Consider the following 13,036-nt stretch of genomic DNA (forward strand, 5'->3'; position numbering starts at 1 on the left):
CCACTCACTCAACAACCACCACCACCCAGACAAAAGAAACAAACAATCTTCCACAACAACAACTACACACACAACAAAGACACAGCACCACAGGACACCAACAACGACACCATAAAACAGAACATGAAAGACATACACACCCACTTTGTACAAACACACTTGGACACCAGACAACACAACAAAGTAATACATGCACCAGCACCAGAAATAGACCCATCAGAGCAAGACCTACCACACAGAACCAGACAACTCCTAGCACAACTGCAAACCAACAAATCACCAGCCCTCCACTCCTACCTACACAACATTACACCGGACACACACCCAACACCACTCTGTGCGCTATGCGGCACGCAAGTGCACGACACACAACACCTGTTCACCTGCACAAACATACCCACCACACTGACTCCGGAGGACCTCTGGCGAAACCCAAGCGGAGTGGCGGCCCTGCTCGCCCGCTGGGCGGAGGAGGGGGGTCTGGGGATCCGGGAGACGGAGTGAGGGCCCGGTCCCCCAATGTCGGGGCACGGGTGGGGTCGACAACAACAACAACAACAACAACATCAACCTGCTGTAAATAATGCCTCCATTCATGATTGTAGAAACCCCAGAACGGTAAACATGTGATTATTTTATTTTAAAATATAAGAAGCCTATGTTTTGCAATTGTGCTCATTTTCATTGTATTGCACGACAAATATAATAGATGAGCCGGTTTGGGGACATCATCAACCAAGCTGCTGCTCCAATTGCAATGCGATATATTGTCCTGCTCTCCTAAATTCGCATCTACACCACAAATTATAACATCCTAACTGATTTAGCAACAACTGAAAATTCACATCATTATTTAGGGAGTTGCATAACTGTTGCATTATATGGTGCCCTATTCATTTTATTTAGTATAGCATACATATATAAAAGTGGAAAGATACTGCAGAGCTGTGCCATTACTCTTTATCTCTGTGTACATAATAAATAAACATCACCTACAGATACATTGGTAAAAATTGCTTGATTCCTTCTGTATACTGTAGATATTACGCAAATGGCGGTAAATAATTGTGAAAGCTCAGAATCAGGTTTTAAAGGGTTAATTCTTTGCTGGGTGGAGCTCTTATCATGGAGCCAATAGGAGGTGTCCTCGGGTGGTGTCCGTCCCTCATTCAGCTCGGGTCCTCCACCAGAGGCCAGGAAGCCCGAGGGCCCCGCGCAGTACCCCCGCCGCTCCCAGCACCGCACACCTCCGGACCGAGATGTCCGACGCTGGTCCCGGGATCTGTCGCAACCACCCATCCAGTCCGGGGGTCACTGCCCCGAGCGCCCCGACCACCACAGGCACGACCGCCACCCCCACCCCCACCCCCCAGGCCCTCCCCAGCCCCTCCCCGAGCCCCTGGTACCCCCCGAGCCCCCCATGCTCCCCCCTCCCGATGCCTCCACCACCTGGGACCGCCACATCCACCACAACGGCCCTCCTGCGCCCCCATCCACGACCACGACATCTGGCTGGCTCGCCACCACCATCCCGCCAGTCTGGATCCGGAAGTCCCACAGGATCCCCGCTCCGCCACCCTCCACCACCCTCGGAGGTGCCCCCCACTCCGACCCCGGGGCCCCCCAGTCCACACTCCGCACAGATGCCTCGGCAGACCACGCCAGCCACCTGGCCATGGCGCTCCACGCAGGCCCCCCCTGCCAGCATCCCACACCCCGCAGCCACGTGCCGGATCGTCCCAGGCGCCTCCCCGCACAACCCACACCCCGGGTCCTGTCCGGCGCGGCACATCCGGGCCTCGACGGCTCCGGCGCCCAAGGCCCGCTCCTGAGCAGCCAGGATGAGCGCCCCTGCGCTGTCCCCCAGGCCAGTCCCCTCCAGCCACCGATAGGACTTCTTGAGATCAGCCACCTCAGCCACGGTCCGGTGGCACATCCCGCGTAGGGGCCCGCCCCACCACGATGGTCCCCCCCCCCAGCGCCCGTCCCTCCGCTCCCCACTTGGGGCAAAAAATGAGCACATAACACCATCCAGTGTGGGTCCTTGGGCAAGAGCCTTCACGCTAATGCGTACCTCATACAATGATGAGAGACAATAAAATGAATGACATGCCAGCTCAGACGTCGCCCGGCCAAACAAGGTCTGCGTCAGGTGCTGGGGAACCAGAGCACCTTGATGAAAAATGGAGCAGAGATGGGCAAGATGCAATAACATGGCTCTGTTGGAATGCTACTACTCAAGCAAGCCTAGTCAGAGAGGTTACATGGAGAGAATGTGGGCTAAATGGTTACTTCGAAACCCACAGTCACCGGTGGCCACGAAACAACTCGTAACTCAGTGTTCCAACATCCACAAACGGCAACTGCTGTCACAACTTGAGATTGATGAGGTACAACGCAGGTTCCATGGTGAGGGGCCCCAGGCTGCCAGATCAGAGGAGGAGTTCATACCAGAGTGAATGCAGATGATGAGATTGGGAGGCCAGCCCCAATGAATGAAATGCTGAGCGAGGCAGCAACTGACCTGAAAGCTAAGATCATGGCAAGAATGAAAGCTGGGAAACCTAGAATCCGATTACAACGGCTATGTGAAGTACCACCTGAAAGTCTCTTGGAAAGTGTGAATTCAGCACTGAGGGCGATCCTTACCGTAACGATCACGGAAATGAACTGATATACGCTTCAGCATCAGTGATCCTTGAGATGCTTGGCTATAAGAGCAACCATGGAAGCCATGAGATACATTACCGACCATGGAAAAGACGGTTCGAGGCTAAGATCAAGGCGGCTCGGAAAGATGTGAGTCAATTGACTGAGGTCCAGAGAGGTGTGATGAAAAGGCCGATCCTGAGAGGTACATCCAGATGACCATATATGAAGCACTCGAAACAAAGGCTCCAAGCCTTGTCCAGCCGCCTAAAGCGGTACACGAAAGAGAATGAGGCCAGACGAATAAACAGGCTGTTTGCAACACAACCTGCGAAAGTGTACGCTCAGTGGCAGGGTCCTAACAACAGAGCTGATCCACCAAGACTGGAAACTGAAAGGTACTGGAGAGGCAGATGGGAGAAGGAGGTTGCACATAACAGCAGTGCACAATGGCTGGTCACCCAAAGAGAGGAGCACAGACACCTCCCTGAACAGAACCCAATTACCATAACAGTGGCAGACATAAAGGAAATAGTCTCAAATATGAAGAACTGGACAGCACCAGGCCCGGACATGGTCCACACTTACTGGCTAAAGAGACTCACAGCACTCCATGAGCGCCCAGCAGCACAAATGAACCAGCTGCCTAGGGATGGGACTCACCCAGGATGGCTAACCGAAGGGCGAACGATCCTTATCATGAAAGATCCCTCAAAGGGTGCAGTCGCATCCAACTATCGGCCAATAACCTGTCCCTCCACAATTTTGGAAGCTCATGTTGCGGCTAAGATAAGTGCACACATGGATCAATACATGAGCGAAGCACGGAAGGGCATTGGTAGAGATACCAGGGGAGCCAAACATCAGCTCCTGGTTGACAGAACAGTCGCACAAGACTGCAGGTCCCGATGTACCAACCTGTGCACAGCCTGGATTGATTAAAAGAAAGCCTATGACTCGATGCCACATACATGGATCACTGAATGCTTGGATGTGTATAAGGTGAACAGGACCCTAAGAGCCTTCGTTGCGAACTTGATGAGGATGTGGAAAACCACACTTGAAGCCAATGGCAAGCCACTTACCCAAGTGTCCATCAAATGTGGCATATACCAAGGTGATGCACTCTCCCCATTGCTGTTCTGCATAGGACTGAACTCCCTAAGCCAAGTAATCACCAAGACAGGCTATGGATACAGCCTCAGAAATGAAGCTACGATCAGTCACCTCCTCTACATGGATGACATAAAGCTGTATGCTAAGAGTGAAAGGGACATAGACTCCCTGATCCACACAACCAGGATCTACAGCAGCGACATCGGGATGTGATAGTCGGATGGTGACTAAGAGAGGAACGGTAGTCCGGACTGAAGGGGTCTCACTCCCCGAAGGAACAATAGCAGACATTGAGGACAGCTACAAGTACCTCGGTGTACCACAAGCCAATGGCAACCTTGAACTGGCAACAAGGAAAGCGGCTGGGGACTAGTGAGTGTGAGAGTCACTGTCCAGGATGAAACATCCAAGCTCCATGAATACATCAAGGAGAAGGCTCCAACGGATGACGTACTCAGAGAATGTCTCAGACAATGGGCAACAGAGGATGAGGCGCTGGAAGAGGGACCATCATCGGAGGACAAGCCCCTACACGGGATGTACCACCGGACCATAACTGAAGTGGCCGATCTCAAGAATTCCCATCAGTGGCTAGAGAGGGCTGGCCTGAAGGACAGTACAGAGGCACTCATCCTGGCTGCTCAGGAGCAGGCCCTGAGCACTAGAGCCATTGAGGCCCAGATATACCACACCAGACAAGACCCAAGGTGTAGGTTGTGCAAAGAGGCACCTGAGACGATCTAACACATAACTGCAGGGTGTAAGGTGCTGGCAGGGAAAGCCTATATGGAACGCCATAACCAGGTGGCTGGCATAGTCTACCGAAACATCTGTGCGGAGTACGGACTGGAAACCCCAAGGTCAAAATGGGAAACACCTCCGAAGGTGGTGGAGAATGACAGAGCGAAGATCCTATGGGACTTCCAGATCCAGACTGACAAGATGGTAATGGCGAACCAACCAGATATCCTGATGATAGATAAAGGGCAGAGGAAAGCCGTTGTAGTGGATGTAGCGGTCCCAAGTGCTGGAAACATCAGAAAGAAGGAACACGAGAAACTCGAGAAATCCCAAGGGCTCAGAGAGGAGCTGGAGAGAGCCTGGAAGGTAAAGGGGACAGTCGTGCCTGTGGTGGTCGGAGCACTCGGGGCAGTGACCCCCAAACTAGATGATGAGTGGTTGCAACAGATCCCGGGAACAACATCGGACATCTCAGTCCAGAAATGTGCAGTGCTGGGAACGGCAAGGATACTGCGCAGAACCCTCAAGCTTCCTGGCCTCTGGTAGAGGACCCCAGCTGAATGAGGGATGGACACCACCTGAGGGGTGAGACGAGGATTTTTTTTATAGATATACAGTAGATACACATTCACTCCCATGAACATCCCCAACAACATTAACACCAACACTACAGAAATTCAAACCGTAAAGATTCACATAACCAACCACAAAAGACTACACATATGCAACATGTATATACCCCCCAGAGATACCACCCGACCAGACCACGCCACAGAAGACACAGACATCACCAACACCTTCCAATACATAAACTCGCTGAACAACACCATTCTAACCGCAGACATCAACGCTCACTCAACACAATGGCACTCTCCCTACGACGACCACAGAGGCACCCACATTGCAGACATACTACAAAACTCCCAACAAATCACTCTAAACGCAAACACACCCACCAGAAAACCTACAAACATCAACCAACAACCAACATCACCGGACATCACAACAGCCAGCAACAGCATCACAAACAGAACAACATGGACCACAATACACGCACTCAGTTCAGACCACCTTCCTATCAAAATCACACACAACACGCGTGCTCCTTTCCGCCTACAACAACACCTTCAAACTTACACAAATTACAGGAAAGCAGACTGGGAAGGATACACCTCGAAAATAGAATCAGCACTGGAGAACATAACCATACCTGACAACATCCACACAGCCAACACCATGCTCACAAACCTCATACTTACAGCAGACAAACACCACATACCCCACGGAAAAATAAAAAGCAAATCACTTCTCCTACCACAACACATCAGAACACTCATCAGCCAAAGAAACGACATCAGACAACAAAACCACCAAGACCCACGCATCACAGACCTAAACAAAGAAATAGACACACAAATCCAAAAACACAAACAAGAGCTATGGAAAGAACACTTAACGGATGCATGGAACCACAGACACAAACAACACATACTCTGGAACACAGTAACAAGACTATCAAACAAAGAACAAAAAGCACCAGAAAACACCACAATACAGTTCGGACAACACACGGCAATATCCAACAAACAGAAAGCACGAGCATTCAACAAACAATTCACCAACATAATACAAAACAAAACCAACAGAACATACAGACAACTACAACGCAAAATACGAAAACTCAACACCACGCCCATAACCATCACAGAACAACAAGTCAAACAAGCACTACAACGCTCCAAAAGCAACAACTCCACAGGCCCAAACAACATAAACATCAGACATCTGAAACACCTAGGCCCCAAAGCAATAACACTACTCACACACACTTACAACACATCACTCAACACCAACACCATCCCCGCAATATGGAAGACTGCAAAAATAATCCCAATACCAAAACCCAACAAAAACCACGCACTCGGCCCATCTTACAGACCAATAGCACTACTCAGCCCAATAGCCAAAACAATGGAAAAGGTAATACTACCCTTCATTACCAACAACACTCAACTACCCTCTCACCAACACGGCTTCCGAAAACAACACTCCACAACCACAGCACTACACCACATACACAACATCATAGCCACAGGTTTCAATCAACAAAAACCACCACAACGAACAGTTGCCATAGCCCTAGACATGTCCAAAGCCTTTGACACGGTAAACCTACACACACTCACAAACAAACTCAACAACACTAACACCCCAAACATCATCATCAAATACATCTTCAACTACATAAGGGGACGCAGACAATACACTCAATACCGGGGGGAAACATCAGAACATAGAAACACGAAAACGGGGGTACCACAGGGGGGAGTACTTTCACCAACACTATTCAACATATACATGGCAGACTTACCACAACCACCTCCAAATGTACACACAGTTACATATGCAGACGACATCACCATTCTATCCACACATGTCAAACCACAACAGGCACAACAACAAGTACAAAAATATCTCCACGACATATACAACTGGACAAAACAGAACCAACTCACACTCAACGCAGACAAAACCACCACCACTCTGTTCACACCGGATCCGGCAGAATACAGCAACAGGCTCACTTTACAAATAGATAACACCACCCTACCCACAGTCCGCGAACCCAAAATACTGGGATTAACATGGGACCCCAAACTCACCTTCTCAAAACACACACAACACACTCTAACCCGCGCCAAGCAATCAAACAAAATACTTAAAGCCTTAACAACCACTCACTGGGGAAAATCCAAAGAAACTATACTCACCACATACAAAGCAACCACACTCACACGCCTCGAATACGCCAACACTATATGGTCACCAACACTATCGGACACAAACGAGACAAAACTCCAGACCACACAGAACACAGCACTCAGAATAGCAACAGGATGCACACAAGACACAAACATACAACACTTGCATGAGGAAACAAAAACTCTCCCACTGAACATCCATCTAAAACTACACGCATCGCAAATCAGACAAAAAGCCCAACACCCAACCCACCCACTACACCCACTCACTCAACAACCACCACCACCCAGACAAAAGAAACAAACAATCTTCCACAACAACAACTACACACACAACAAAGACACAGCACCACAGGACACCAACAACGACACCATAAAACAGAACATGAAAGACACACACACCCACTTTGTACAAACACACTTGGACACCAGACAACACAACAAAGTAATACATGCACCAGCACCAGAAATAGACCCATCAGAGCAAGACCTACCACACAGAACCAGACAACTCCTAGCACAACTCCGAACCAACAAATCACCAGCCCTCCACTCCTACCTACACAACATTACACCGGACACACACCCAACACCACTCTGTGCGCTATGCGGCACGCAAGTGCACGACACACAACACCTGTTCACCTGCACAAACATACCCACCACACTGACTCCGGAGGACCTCTGGCGAAACCCAAGTGGAGTGGCGGCCCTGCTCGCCCGCTGGGCGGAGGAGGGGGGTCTGGGGATCCGGGAGACGGAGTGAGGGCCCGGTCCCCCAATGTCGGGGCACGGGTGGGGTCGACAACAACAACAACAACATAAAAAAAGACTTCCCCTTTAAATATTCCTGCTGCATAATATATCTCCTTTCCTTTCGTAAAGGATGGTCAGAACCTTTCCTAAGCATTATTAAAATTTAGACGATCTTTGCTCCAGGTGCTACCGGCTCATCTCACTCGGTTAGGATAGGAAAGGAAAGTTCCTATGCCAAAATGATAATCCAAAAAGGGCCCCTGTTGGTGGATAATCAGGCCATGGGAGGTGTGAGTAAATTGTGAGGGGGTGTTGGCTGGAGCTAGAAATAATTTTGGTGTCTTGTCCCTGCAGTAGGTTCATTAAAAGAGCAACCAGTGTTTTCACCACCATGGTCGGATCTTACTCTGGAGGGTAACCCATACAGGCAGGTGGCTTGGACAAAATATTTCAACACTGTCAAAGCTGTGTTGTCTGTGCTCCAGTTGAAGGTACGTTATTAGCCTGGAATTCCCATCAATGCCGGCATGTGTCACAAACACCCACCTGTAAAACAAACATGAAAAGAATAATGATTAAATACAAGAAAACAATCAAGTTTCATATCTTGTTTGAAATATCATCTCAGTAGAGAAGGTATTGCTGTGCACTTAAGACTACATGGAGGCAATTTGGAGTTTGTGTAACTTGGATATACAAATGATAAAATTCAATTTAATCTGTGCTGTCCATACAATATGGCTTTCTAATGCTCCCACGAGTACAAATATAAGATGATCCCTTATTACCGAATGAGACGCATATGCCCATCTATGTGCCATAAACTATTGGGGAATGGCACATAGTATGTTCTTCTAGCCACAGTCTGGCTCCATCTCTGGGCTGCAGCAGCTGGCTCAATACGGTTGAGGATTTCTCGAACTCTTTTTCTTTGTACTACAATACCATCAGCACGCAGGTATGCCCTCATCATCTGCAACAGGTTCATAAAACAACACAATAAAGAAAGTACACTTTCACAATGAATATAATGATATATACATGAAGGGACAAGAGTATGTAGAGGAACACTTGCTTCCGAGCCTGATCTGGGAAATTGGCTGTGCAATCTTCTGACATGCTCTTCCAGGTCAACATCATGAATGGGAGTAAATCTATTTCTGGCTGAAATCTGAAAAAACTTCATTTTTTTATGCAGGTATGAAGAGGAACAACACAACATCTCAGTGATGGCTCTCACTGTAAAGCCCTGAGTGGGGAGCAGTTCAATTTGATCACTTGTAATGTCAAGTGCTGGTCTTCCTCGTCTACCTAAAGTATGGAAATAAAAGGATTAAGGAATTCAAGCAAACGAATCACTACGTGTTTTTTATATACTGTATACAGTACAGGCATATAGACACAGATGTACATAAAAGTATATGCAGCTTCAAAACCACAAGCAGCTATTTTCTCTAACCATTTTACTCAAGAAAAAAATAATTCAAACTTATAATTGAATAACTAAAAGATCACTAGTTATTGCTTAAAAGTGTACAGCCATCGCGTTACTTAATAGTCTACTGATTTGCAGGAAAACCACTGGTATAAAACGACGTTTGACAGGGTGATAGAAGGTAAGTCACAGCAAGTTGTCAGTAAAACCCGTCTGTAGTTCGAATAAAAATACATACGAAAAACCAATGACAAAAAATGGTAGCCATTTTACCTGTGTGCAAACGATGTGCCACATGGGAACAAACACGTCCACCATTAGGAGTGGGTCCCGCAATGATGACAGATCGGAGATCTATTAGACTTTGAATCAAATTTTGAATAGTATCAGCGCTAAACTGGTCACTAACTCTTCTTAAATTAGCAATTGAAATGTTTAGCGTCAAAATGACCTTACTAGTGAGCTAGTGGGCAATATGGAATAAATACTCAAAGGGCTTGCCAGGCAAGCCCATTGAGTATTTAAAGGGTTCAAAGGGCTTGTCTGGCAAGCCTTTTGAGTATTTATTCATCCGTGATGGTATTTGTAGACCAATGAGAGCACGTCCGACAGACACGTGGACTTCGGGCGGCCAATCATGATGCATTTCGAGCCAAGCCCCAACAAAAACGGAGGAGAAAACTTTCAGACGCTTTGAAAGCTTTTGGGGTACATATTACTCTTGTTGTTACACAAAATTTTGTTTTACGATTATTTTAGGCGGTAAGGTTATGGTGTAAATGTCAAATACGTGGTCAATTTATCAAGATGAAGCCTGCTTAAAAATTTGCTCCAACGATTTCGGAGATGTGTCTGACTTTGACAGCAATGGCGGCAGTTCAACGCTGACAGTCGCAGTCGGGTGCAGATTTATTTCGGCAGGACTTTCTAAAATCTGCCGTTTGCTCTGACAGTTCTCTGTCTGACAGTCACATTTTCAGAATCAGAATCAGAATCAGAATCATCTTTATTGGCCAAGTATGTAGAACACACAAGGAATTTGTCTCCGGTATAACACGCTGCACTAGTATCATCGTAAACAACAAAATCATTGAACCATTTTAGAGTAAACTCACTTGACATTTAAAAAAAGAGTTAAAGTTAATGTTTGCAACACGATTTTGCTCTTACTGTTTGCTGCCTTAGTTCGTTTGAATTATTCGCTTCCTGCATTACATGAAGTACATTTTTTAATATTCACAAGACTAACTGTGCATTATAAATAATGTCACATTTGCACTATGTTTTACTGGATCTACAACTAAACTAGGTCCTCGTTTCTGGGAGAGTCCACAGCACCTCCTGTATCACAACCATTCTGCCGGCACACCTTCAGCAGCACGATGTTTCTAACGCGAGCTGGAGGCTGACCAGCTTCATTGAAGAACAGGAGGAGGAGAGGCACAACGTTTGTCATTTGTGATATGTTTTTAGACTTTTCTCCTAATAAAAAAACTACGTCTTGTTAATTTCTTGATATAGTTCTTGTATTTAAATATTTTAACAATCAAATATTTTTCAACTGTGTTTTAGATATGAATTGTATGAAATAAATCAGTGAAGCCCCATTCAAATTCTACTCCATCTAATCTGCTCGATCACACTGCTGTCAACCTGCTGTAAATAATGCCTCCACCTTCATGATTGTAGAAACCCCAGAACGGTAAACATGTGATTATTTTATTTTAAAATATAAGAAGCCTATGTTTTGCAATTGTGCTCATTTTCGTTGTATTGCACGACAAATATAATAGATGAGCCGGTTTGGGGACATCATCAACCAAGCTGCTGCTCCAATTGCAATGCGCTATATTGTCCTGCTCTCCTAAATTCGCATCTACACCACAAATTATAACATCCTGACTGATTTAGCAACAACTGAAAATTCACATCATTATTTAGGGAGATGCATAACTGTTGCATTATGTCGCAGCACTCGGCAGTGACCCCCAAACTAGATGATGAGTGGTTGCAACAGATCCCGGGAACAACATCGGACATCTCAGTCCAGAAATGTGCAGTGCTGGGAACAGCAAGGATACTGCGCAGAACCCTCAAGCTTCCTGGCCTCCGGTAGAGGACCCGAGCTGAATGAGGGACAGACAGCACCCGAGGGTGGGTGAGAGGAGGATTTTTTTTTTTTTTTTAATATATACAGTCCCTGATTGACTATTGTGTTCTTGAGATACAGCACAAACATTGCTGATTACTTCAGCGTTCATCCTTTCCCTATGGAATACAATGTTAACAGAGTGGTGGCTTGCTGACATGGTGATGCACTGCAGTTCCAAAACAACAATGGCGGAGCCACACGGGTTTGCAACAGAAAAAAAAAAACACAAGCAGCCAACACCTGACCAAAAAGATGTTTGTGAGAAATATAACAACAAAAAAGTCACCGATGCAAAAGCACAGAGACTATGTTTATATGCAGACGTACTATATGCTCATGCATACTTGACATTTTCAATGGTCAATTTTAACACCAGGTTGGTCATATTTTTTTTACAAAGAAAACACCTTTATTTCAGCCTTGTAACAGGACTGTACTGTGTTATGGCTGCTTCATCATCGCCGTCGTGAGTCGTTATGAGTACAAATATTTTTATTTGGTGATATTTCTCTCTTAATATACTGTATGATACATTTTAACTGTGTTTGATCATTTAAAAAATGTGTTAAAACACCATTTTTTTTTTAACGTTCTGGAAATGATTTTATAACTTGCCTAAGGTGTGTAAATTGAAGGAAACAACTGTAACATTCGTTCATCTATTTTCTATACTGCTCATGAGAGTCACAGGTGACCTGGATCCTATCCCAGCTCAATCCCGATGATAGGCATGATAAACCCTGGTCGCCTCTCTATTGCAGGGCACTTATCGACAAACATCCATTCACACCTAAGGATTTGTTTAGTTTTCAATTAACCCAAAAAGTGTGGTTTTGGAATGCAGGAGGAAGCCAGAGTACTGGCATAAAATCCCAACAAACATGGAGAGTGCATGCAAACTTCTGGAGGCCCAAGCTCGGATTCTAACAACCGACCTCAGGACTGTTAAGTGACCACAACATATTATATATAATTTTACTTTGACCTTAATGAGTAACTTTTTTATTCAGTTCACATACTGTAAATACTTTTTAAAAAATGTATAATTTTCAAAGGCATTAAAAAGTTACTGAAGTTTTTTTTCTTTTTAAGGTAACCTCTATCCGCTGTTGCAGCATGATCTAATGGTTGGTTACTTTAGGCCAGTGGTCATCAACTAAAAATGCTGTAGGTCCACTTTTGTTTTTTTTAATAAGACCAAGGTCCGATTCCATGCACGGGAATCACGGGTAGCAGGGCTATATGCCCATTTAGTATGGTAAAGCCAAGCTTATACAAATCAACACTCCTCACAACAAATCAATAATGGGGTGCATGAAAATAACAATTATTCACTTTGCCAGTATACAGCAAATAATGAGAGGTATTGTGTTGAGGCACAGGAACTCTTTTATTTTGTTAAGTTGTGCCTGCTTAATAATACAA

The 13,036-nt window shown here is 46.0% G+C and overlaps 1 protein-coding gene across 2 annotated transcripts in view; it reads left to right on the forward strand.

Moving 5' to 3' along the window:
- LOC127596313 (uncharacterized) overlaps positions 1–13,036 on the forward strand; it is a 747,551-nt gene that overhangs the window by 431,136 nt on the left and 303,379 nt on the right. The gene's annotated exons all lie outside the window — the stretch shown is intronic.

Source organism: Hippocampus zosterae, chromosome 2 (assembly GCF_025434085.1).
Source record: "Hippocampus zosterae strain Florida chromosome 2, ASM2543408v3, whole genome shotgun sequence".
Taxonomy (NCBI): Eukaryota; Metazoa; Chordata; class Actinopteri; order Syngnathiformes; family Syngnathidae; genus Hippocampus; species Hippocampus zosterae.